Genomic DNA, 10,642 nt, shown 5'->3' on the forward strand with positions numbered 1-10,642 from the left:
AGCACGTAACAGGCCGTAGGGAAACCCCGTACATTTTTTCCCCATGTCCAAAAGGAGGTAGCTTAGCTTTAGCTGCTATGTTAGCCGGTAACTCGCATACACTCTAGCTCCGTATAAAGTCACTCACCGAGACGCTTCGATGATATATTTCACTGACAGCCCAGTTCCTTCAGCTTAGTTCCCTGCAGATCTAAAACGGTGAATTTGTTTTAGCTTGTAGCTTAACATTAGCATGTTAGCTCCCGTTAACGAGTAGTTTCCACTCACCGCGTTGATTTAAATCCACACTGGTCGCAGAGGCGGGTCAGGTCCGCTCCTCTGCTCTCTCGGGTCAATGTTGATGTTTTCAGATTTAGTAAAGTTCAAGTTGTGTACGTGCTCTGCCTCTCTCCTTCGGGGCGGGGCTAGTCGTGGTCTTGGGCCAATAAGGAATCAGCATTTCTATTTCGGCCTATCACAGGCGTGGAGAAATGACATCACAGCAAATAAAGTTTTATATCTGGGTCCTAAAACCCGCTGAGTTACATAAACAACTGAGTCACCTCAACATTACTAACATCAACTTCATAAATAAAATCTATCCAGTAACTGAATTATACTCTCATACGGCTGAACTCGGCGAATCACAAATAGATAATCCAAGTTTGTGGCGTTGTGAGACGATTCTAAAGCTTAAGCTAGTGTAAATACTAAAGCTAGCCTAAAAATACTAAAGCTGGCGTAAAAATACTAAAGCTAGAGTAAAAATACAAAAGCTACCGTAAATGCTAATGCTAGTGTAAATACTAAAGTTAGCGTAAATGCTAAAGCTAGCGTAAATGCTAAAGCTGATGTAAATGTAAAAGCTGGCGTAAATACTAAAGCTAGTGTAAATGCTAAAGCTAGTGTAAAAGAGAATCTAATAAATGAGTTTGTACTAATCATAACAGTTGTCTACCAGTATTTGGCAAAAGCATCTGAAGTTACGTGACAAGATATTATGAGTCACAGTCTACCAAAAAAGGAAAAAGTTTGGATTGCAAAAGCCAGAAAAAAATAAAATTGCAGTTTAATTTTAGCAATTTTGAGAAGTTCTGTACAAATGCACAAAAGGCCCGCTCCTCTGCGCTCACAGAGAGATAATGAAGGAGGCTGGGCTGTGCAAAGATACACAGAGAAACACACGCGGCCTGTATAGATCTGCCCTCCATATTCGGTTGTGATTTATGATTGTTCTTCAGCCGAGGCCACAGTCATCTGCGAGATGATGGCAATATTGATCTGATAAATAGTTTCATTTACTGCCAGAGTCTGCCATTCACAGCCTCCCTCCACACACTCACAGCACTGCACCGAGAAAACACAGATACACAGCTCCTCCACACGAGAACTGTCACGATAATCACTATATACACTGTGTAAAGAAGTGAGTGTGACGTCAACCACGGCGATCAGCTCCAAATGAAGCTCATCGAGGCTAGGGCAGTTATAGCGGACAATTTGGAGCCAACTTCCATTTTTAAAATACTGACCGCAAGTATCATAGCAAAGAAATAGCCAATCCAGAGCTGGTTTAGCAGGGAGCGAGCGCTTAGCAACGCTGTCAATCAAACATATTGCTAACACTAGCGGGAGTGAATTTGGGGAAAGAAGGCGCCTGATTTGTCTGTTATTAATGTTCATATCTTGATTTACAGACACAACAATGAAATAAAAACCCCAGGATCATGTAGAGGGTTAATACGAACATTTAAGATCAAAATGACGAATGTGACAGCAGCAGGTACAGAGAGAGGACACAGTTTTTCAATAGAAAGTGAATTGGAGCCAGAGTCCATGGAGCCAGAAGCGCGCACATGATCACTTCCTGTTTGGAACGTGGCGGCTAGCAGGTTAGCTTTGTTGTAATACGATAAGATTTGAGCTACAGTAACGTTTATGGCTAATTATTGCTTCATTTTGCTATTTATCTGTCACAGCTCAGGCCTTTTTTTTTTATACTACACATTTTAAAATTGATTTAAAGTAGTTTCAATATTATAATTTATAATGTTATCTCTCTTTAGCAATATATCATGTTTTTATTTCGCTATTTTGTCCATAAATAAAGATATGAACATTAATAACAGACAAATCAGGTGCCTTCTTTCCCAGTTATCACTCCCGCTAGCGTTAGCAACAGGTTTGATTGACAGCGTTGCTACGCGCCCGCTCTGTGTTAAACCAGTGGTGTGGGCAGGAAGGGGCTTTACCTTGAACAACCTCACTCCAGATTGGCTCTTTGGTTGCTATGATACTCGCAGTCGGAATTACAAATATGGAAGTCGGCTCCAAATTAGCCGCTAAAACTGCTAGCCTCGATGAGCTTCTTTTGACTTTGACGTCACACTCACTTAGTCCACTTCTTTACACAGACTATGGCCCAGCAAAGACACATAGATCCACAACAGAAATAACCCTGCTTTGTGCTCCATCAATTCTCCACCTCTTTTACGTCTGCTTTTCTCCATCTGTTCCTTGCCTTCTCCTCCTCCTCCTCCTCCTCCTCCCAGGACGCCTCATCCTCTGTTCTCATCACACTTTAACCCATTAGCCCCTCGCTCTCAGCACGGCTCTGGCTCTTACCTGGTTTAGTTACAGTGATTTATGTCTCTCTTTGTTTCTCCCTTTAGCTCAGAGCTGCATCCAGGTCAGGTTCCTCACACGTTCACAGCTCCGTTTGTCACTTAAAGAGCCATAAACCAACTTAAACGTATCGCAGTGTTTTTGTCACTTTTCTGCACCGCCTCAGAGCTCTGATCCCTCATTTGTTTTGTGTGGATTTGGGACAGATGGTATAGGAAAGCCATAGGATCGTCTGGTTTGTGAAGCAGACACCAGAAGAGAAAGGGAGCAGCAGAAACGTACCGGAAAAAAACAATTTATATTATATTTTTAGAAGAGTTTATCAGTGTCTTGTCTTTAAAGGTCTTATATTACGTAAACCTGACTCTTGTGAGGTTTAAGTCGTGTTCTAATGCTGTTTCCTCCTAAAAAACAGACCTGAAGTTGCGTTTTGTTTCATTCACACATGTTTGAGTAACACTTTATTATTTGTCTGTAACATCGCCAAAGCTCAAAATGCTCTGTTCCACCTTGTGATGTCATGAAGTGGTAGTTGTTTTTTTTTACATTAACAGCTCCTTTTACCTTTAGTTCAGTGGTAGATTGACAATTCCTGAGCTGAAATGATCCAAATGATTCTAGTGAAGGTGTGTGGAGTTTCAAAACACAGTGAAGCACTTCCTGTAATACCACATGATGACATCACAAGGTGGAACAGAGTGTTTTTTTCAGTTTGAGAGAAGAACTCAGCCTAAATCTGCAGGGTTTGTGTGTTAAACATGTGTGAATGAAGCAAAAAAACACAACTCCAGGTCTGTTTGTGATGAGGGAACAATATTAGAGCATAGATCAGAGTGGTGTAATTCGAGCCCTTTAAACTTATTGTTTCACAAATAAACACAAACACTGACCCAGTTTCTTAGTGACTCTTTGCAGGTTTTATAGAAAATAGATTTGACATATCAACTGTTTAATCTACAGGGATTCTGTTTTTATATTTTAAAAGGTCTCTTAGAACAAGTGCATTTAATTAATTTGGTCTCAGTGCAATACATTTTTAATGCTCTCGTCAGAAACGATTATGACTTCGTTATGTTATTATCACCAACTGTGCACTCGACGCTCCGCTGTTACAAAATGAAAGACAAGAAATGTAAAATCATGTAAATGTGCAGTGTGCCTGTGTGGGCCTCTGTGAACAGAGATGGATACACACACATTCATACACATATACACACATCTATATACATATACACACACATATACACACACATGCACATTCATACACATATACACACACATCTATATACATATACACACATATACACACACATCTATATACATATGCACACATATACACACACATCTATATACATATGCACACACATATATATATATATATATATATATATATATATATATATATATATATATATATATATATATATATATACACACACACACACACGCAAACACACACAAATGCACATACATGCACTCAAACATATGCATAAACACACACACATGTTGGGTTTCGATGCTTTTTTGGGTTTAGTGTTAGTCATTTATTAAACTCTAAACCAGATTTACCAATTTATATATTTTGGCTTTAAATATCAACCAACACCAGATCTGATCTGTTCTAATGTTGTTTCCTCGTCACAAACAGACCTGGAGTTGTGTTTTGTTTCATTCACATGTTTAACACACAAACCCTGCAGATTTAGGCTGAGTTCTTCTCTCAAACTGAAAACACTCTGTTCCACCTTGTGATGTCATCATGTGGTGATACAGGAAGTGCTCCACTGTGTTTTTAAACTCAATACACTTTCACTAGAATCATTTGGATCATTTCAGGCCTAGAATTGCCAATCTACTACTGAACTAAAGGTAAAAGGAGCTGTTAACATGAAAACTACCACTTCGTGACATCACAAGGTGGAACAGAGCATTTTGAGCTTTGGAGATGTTACAGACTAATAATAAAGTGTTACTCAAACATGTGTAAATGAAAAAAACACAACTCCAGGTCTGTTTTTGAGGACGTAACAACTGTATAAGCCATAATATGAGTATCCCAAATTAGTACTTAAGATTTACTTCTTCCCAAACCTTAACCTAAACACTAACCATATATTCAAACAATATCTTAACTTTAAAACACTCTATTGACCTCATGTGGAAGGATTTATGTTTTGAGGACCAGATTTTGTCGCCGTAAAAGCGCCAGGTCCCCACAAATCGGTTGCGTATACAGATTTTAGTCCCCACAGTGTACTAAATAGCCGCACGCACTAGAAGGCTTTCAGTTTCTAAATCAATCCCACATCCGTAGCTAATGCAGCACTGTGCCCTCTTCAGGAAGCATTAGGCCTATTAGTCAAAGTGTGTATGCATTCCTCTGTGTGTGTGTGTCTGTGTGTGTGTGTGTGTGGAAGCCGCGCACTCAGCACTAGTCGATCTCGCTGGATCCTGTGAGGTCAGCAGGTGCAAGAGCGAATGAGGACCGGCTCTTGTGTGCGTGTGTGTGTGTGTATATGTGTGTGTTCCTCCCCGCAATCTCCTCTGGGCTCTTTATCGTTCTAAAATTATCCTCCATTTACTGGAAGAGACTGGGCCGAGAGGGCAGCGGCAGAGCCATGGACACTCCAGTTTGAATGGTAGTATCACTTAGGTCGCACTTAGCTCGGAGCACTCTTTTGGCTCTCCTCAATAACGCTCTGAATGGATCTGATGCCCATCTTTGTGCCACTGAATAGTTCGACAACATACTGTACTCAAGTGCTGCGAAGATACTCGTCGTGCAAACCAAACACGCGCACAAGAAAGGCCCTATGCAGGAAGTAATAGCTACAGGGTCAAGTTACAGAAGAATTGACATAAACTGGAGCTAAATATCACCATTAAGGGACGACTGGACTGTTCAAATACTGCCCCTTGTGGAGAGAGTTGAGAAAGATGTTTGGTGTAAGTTGCAAAAGGTAAACTGCCAGACGCACCCTCTCATTCAGTGTTTTTTATTTTATTTATTTATTGTATTTATATATTTTTTTTATTTATGTATTTTTTTATTTTTTATTTTTTTTTAAATTTATTTCCTATTTTTTACATTTTACTTACATACAGAACACATCAAATATATTAAGTACTGGTAAGATAAATGAAATAATGTAGTAAACCAAAAAAGTTGCTAAATATTTTCCGGCAACGCTACGTTGAGGATTTGAATATAAAAAAGTAGAGCTATTATTATTTTTAAATTTTTATTTTTTTTATTTTTTTATGTATTTATTTATTTTTTGCTTTTTTATGTATTTATTTTTTTTATTTATTTCCTACTTTTTACTATTTACTTACATTCAGCATGGCTATGTTGAGGTTTTGAATATAAAAAAGTAAAGTTTTTTTTTTCGTTAGTATATACTCCATGTCTTACTTCATATATTTGACGTCTTCTGTGTGTATATAAAAATGTAGAAAGTAGTAAAAAATTATTTTAAAAACTGTGTGTAACTCCTACAGATGCCTTATTTACAGTATAACAAATCATTTATGTAAATTTATGTCTCTAAGCTGACCTGTGAACGCCTTGGGGGGGGGGACGTGAGGGAAGTGTCTGGGGTGGGGGAAGTCTGGGAGTCGCTGCTTAGCCGACTCACCCCACGACCTGGCCTTGGATAAGCAGAAGAAGATGGTTCAAAGTAATGGAGAGTAACTGTTGAACAAACCATACTGTTGTGCAGGGCCGTCTCCAGCTTTCAGGGGGCCCTGAGCAGAACGTGTCTCTGGGCCCCCGGGCAGTGGATGTACCTGACGACATTATGACCCTGCTCTCATCACCTTGTCCAATTATGTGACCAAAATGTTTTAATCTAACTCTAAAACAGCCATTCAAAAGTACCTCAGCGCACCTCAGGGGTGTAAACACAGAGATAAAACAAACGTAGGCAGTAAATATTTTGCTACTATAAATAAAAAACAGGTGTAATCTTTACAGAGGGACTGTTACGTAAACACCAGAGCACTATTTCTAGTATCGTGTAACTTCACATATTACAGTGGTCCCTCACTAAATCACGGTTCACCTTTTGTGGCCTCGCATTTCATGGATTTTTTTTTTTTTTTTTTTTTTTTTTGCAATCTGCGTGGATTTTTTTTTTTGTTTTTTACAGTGAATGAACGCACATTGTGTTCTGCTTCCTGATTGGCTATGGGACTGTTGTCATAATGACCAGAGGGACCAAAGATGCAGACTCATAAAGGATGTGAACGGCGGTGGTCAGAGCTGGGCTGGGTCGGCAGTGGGCGTACTGGCACAGGGCGACGTGGGCTGGATCGAAGGCTGCGGTGCACGGACGGTCCAAGGAGTAAAATCTGGCAAAAAACAAGAAAGTCCAACTGAGTACAAGGATCATAGTACAAAAAAAGGGATATATTACACAAAGGTTTGAATTTTGAGAGTGTTTTGAGAGAGAAATGTGAGAAAATGTTAATGCCTGTGTGAGAAAAGTGTATAAAGTGTGTGGTGAGGGGTTTTACAGACAAAAACATATAGAATAACTGTAAAAAATAAAGCTGATACTTCGCGGATTTCGCCTATTACGGGTTATTTTTAGAAAGTAACCCCTGCGATAAACAAGCAAACAATGTATATTATTTTCAATATAAATGTATGGGGGCCCCCTAGTGGCCTCGGAACCCTTAGCAGCTGCTCAATCTGCTTATACGCTGGACCGGCCCTGTTGTTGTGTGAAGTTACATCAAATTAAATTAGAATTAAAGCTTTTACTTTATGAAATTGCATAAAAAGTTAATTATACCTTTCTCAAAATGGGCAAAATAGAGATTCACTAGTGACATCATGAGTCTAAAGTACCCCGATCGGTTGTTCTGTAGACGAGCTAATGGATGAGGGAGGGAATAAGGCCAGAGGAAAGAGAGAGGGAGGAGAGGAAACATGAAAGAAGTAGAGAAAGTGAGACAGAGGCGGGCCATTATAAATCATATCCACTCTTGGCGCCGATCACGTCTCCTAGCAACCAGACAGACTCTCCGCCTTCTTCCACGTCCTCCCTGGCTCCCGCTAACAGCCTGCTAACTCTGATTACCCATAGTGCACTGGGCAACGTCTGAGAAACACCAAATGCTGCTGACTAATCTGAAGGAGACTGAATTACAGAATGTTTGGGCTGCGAGTTTAAAGAGAAGAGACGTTTTAGTTCATAATAATAATAATGTTGTTGTTTCCTCATCACACACAGACCTGGAGTTGTGTTTTGTCTCATTCGCACATGTTTAAAGCACAAACACTGCATATTCTCAAACTGAAAACGCTCTGTTCCACCTCGTGATGTCATCATGTCATACAGGAAGTGCTCCGCTGTGTTTTTAAACTCCACACACCTTCATTTCTAGAATAATTTGGATAATTTCAGCCCAGGATTTGACAATCTACTACTGAACTAAAAGGAGCTGTTAACTTGAAAACTACCACTTCATGACATCACAAGGTGGAACAGAGCATTTTGAGCTTTGGAGATGTAGACGTAGGATTACTCAAACATGCGTGAATGGAACAAAACTCAACTCCAGGTCTGTTTTTGAGGAGGTAACAACATTAGAACATGACTTAAAGCTACAAGAGTCAATTTTGCGTAATATAAAACCTTTAAAGTAACTACAGAACAGCTTTGTAAAAATACAAATTTGATATTTTGAGGCATTTTGGGTCAACATTGACAGTAAACGGGATGTTAGCTGAACCGATATCAGTACTGGATCGGTGTATCCCTAATAATACTTAAGATTTACTACTTGCCAAACCTTAACCTAAACACAAACCATATATTCAACCAATATCTTAACTTTAAAACACATCACTGAAGGATTTACGTCGTGAGGATCTGATTTTGTCAGGTCCCCACAAATCGGGTGCATATACAGATTTTAGTCCCTGCAATTTGCTAAATACCCACACAAATGTCTCTCAAACTGACAACACTCTGTTCCACCTTGTGATGTCATCATGTGGTGATACAGGAAGTGCTCCACTGTGTCTTTAAACTCCACACACCTTCATTTATAGAATAATTTAGATCATTTCAGCCCTGGAGTTCACAATCTACTACTGAACTAAAGGTAAAAGGAGCTGTTAACTTGAAAAAAAACTGCCACTTCATGACATCACAAGGTGGAACAGAGCGTTTTGAGTGTTTAAAGTGTTACTCAGACAAATGTGAATGAAACAAAACACAACTCCAGGTCTGTTTTTGATGCGGGAACAGCATTAGAACACGACTTAAAGCTCACGAGAGTCAAGTTTGTGTTATAGAACCTTTAATGTTTATATTAAAGGTCTTATTTTGTATTTTTTCAGACTTACGTTCGGCGTGTACTTCAGTTGGAGAATGCTTTAAGAGAAGGTGGACCTGGAAAACAGAAAATTGCTATATAAAAACGTAACCATACACCATTTATTTTACATTATGGGATTTTTAACATAGGCTGAAACAGAAAATCCATTGTACGCTCTGAAAAAAAAATCAAAATGCAAATCACAGGTTGGGGCTTCTGTTACCTGTCACTACAAAACACATCATTATGGGGCCAGAAGAACACACATCTCTCCAAGCCGAGTCAGTTCAGGCAGAAAAACACATAACTATGAATATAGACGCTGGCATTAACCTGTGGGGAGCGAAGAACAACCTGAACCAAACCGTCCACGCCGGCAGCATCATGAAACTTTAACTCCGTGGATCTCTATGGGCTATAAGCTGCAACCAGGCCTGTCACGACGAACAGAATATCGAATTATCATCAGTATATGTTAGATGGAACCATTTTTTTCACTAGTTTTGGGTTCATTTTCTGTGCTTACGATCAGACTTGAGCAGTGGAAGATTGAATTATGAACTTTAATGACTTGTTTTAGACACAAACTAACTACTTTTATTGCAGCTAACAGTATCGTACATTTACAGCAGTTTTTTGTGGTTAATTCTGGTTTAGGTTTGGTTTCAAAATGATCATTTATAATCTATATTTATTTCACATCGTATCGCGCTATCAGCATTTTATTGTGAAAGGGCGACTGGCAATTAAACTGTCTGTGTCTGCAAACATTTTAACTACTTGGATGTCAATAGGAATATAAAGTCAAACAGCAGTGAGAAGAGGAGGGATAATCATTTTGTTTTTTGTTTTATTTACTGTTTTGTCCATGGTAAACCTGTCCTATGCTTTGTGTTTCCACTTCACGTCAAGTTTGTTAAAAAGCAGGTCATTGGTGGAAGAAAACAAAGTAAAAGTACTGTATTTAAGTAGAATATTTAGGTATCTGTACTTTACGTAAGTACATTTTACAGTGGATACTTTTTACTTTTACTTCAGTACATTTGAGAGCAGTATCTGTACTTTCTACTCCAGCACATTTTTGAACAGGATTGAAAAGTAAAAAGTACTTTTCATAAAGTTTGAGGGGTTATTTTTTGTTCGTGGAAACATCCTGAGTAAAGTTTAAGAATTCAAGCTTCGACTTTGAGCAAAACTAAAATAAATAGACAAAATTTAGAAGAAAAATGAAGAAATTGATTTGTATTGTTACTGTGACCAAAATATGTTTATATTTTTAATCAGTATCACTACATTAAACACTTGCGTGAAATACTTTTACTTTGAACCCTTAAAGTAAATTTTACTTTTTCTTTTTTAAATTTTTCTTTTTTCATGTGATACTTTTACTCGAGTAGCCAATTTTATTTTTATATATTTATTTTGCTCTTTTACTTTTACTTAAATAACAAAATTGAGTACTTTATCACCACTGAAGCAGGTTGTCAGGCAGATTACACTGTTAAAATTAATTAAACTAACCTAGCGAAGAAATTATCTTGGAAAACATGTTGTGAGCGGTGTCACCAGTCCACAGATCTAATTTATAACTTGTTCTGGTTGTGTCACCTAATTGTTTCCATGGAGATAGAAAACTTTGGTATTGTGGTACTTATTGGGTATCAGATTAGGATCAGTCAAAACAAAAGCAATCACTGTCACAGAC

Source organism: Periophthalmus magnuspinnatus, chromosome 11 (genome assembly GCF_009829125.3).
Source record: "Periophthalmus magnuspinnatus isolate fPerMag1 chromosome 11, fPerMag1.2.pri, whole genome shotgun sequence".
Lineage (NCBI taxonomy): Eukaryota > Metazoa > Chordata > Actinopteri > Gobiiformes > Gobiidae > Periophthalmus > Periophthalmus magnuspinnatus.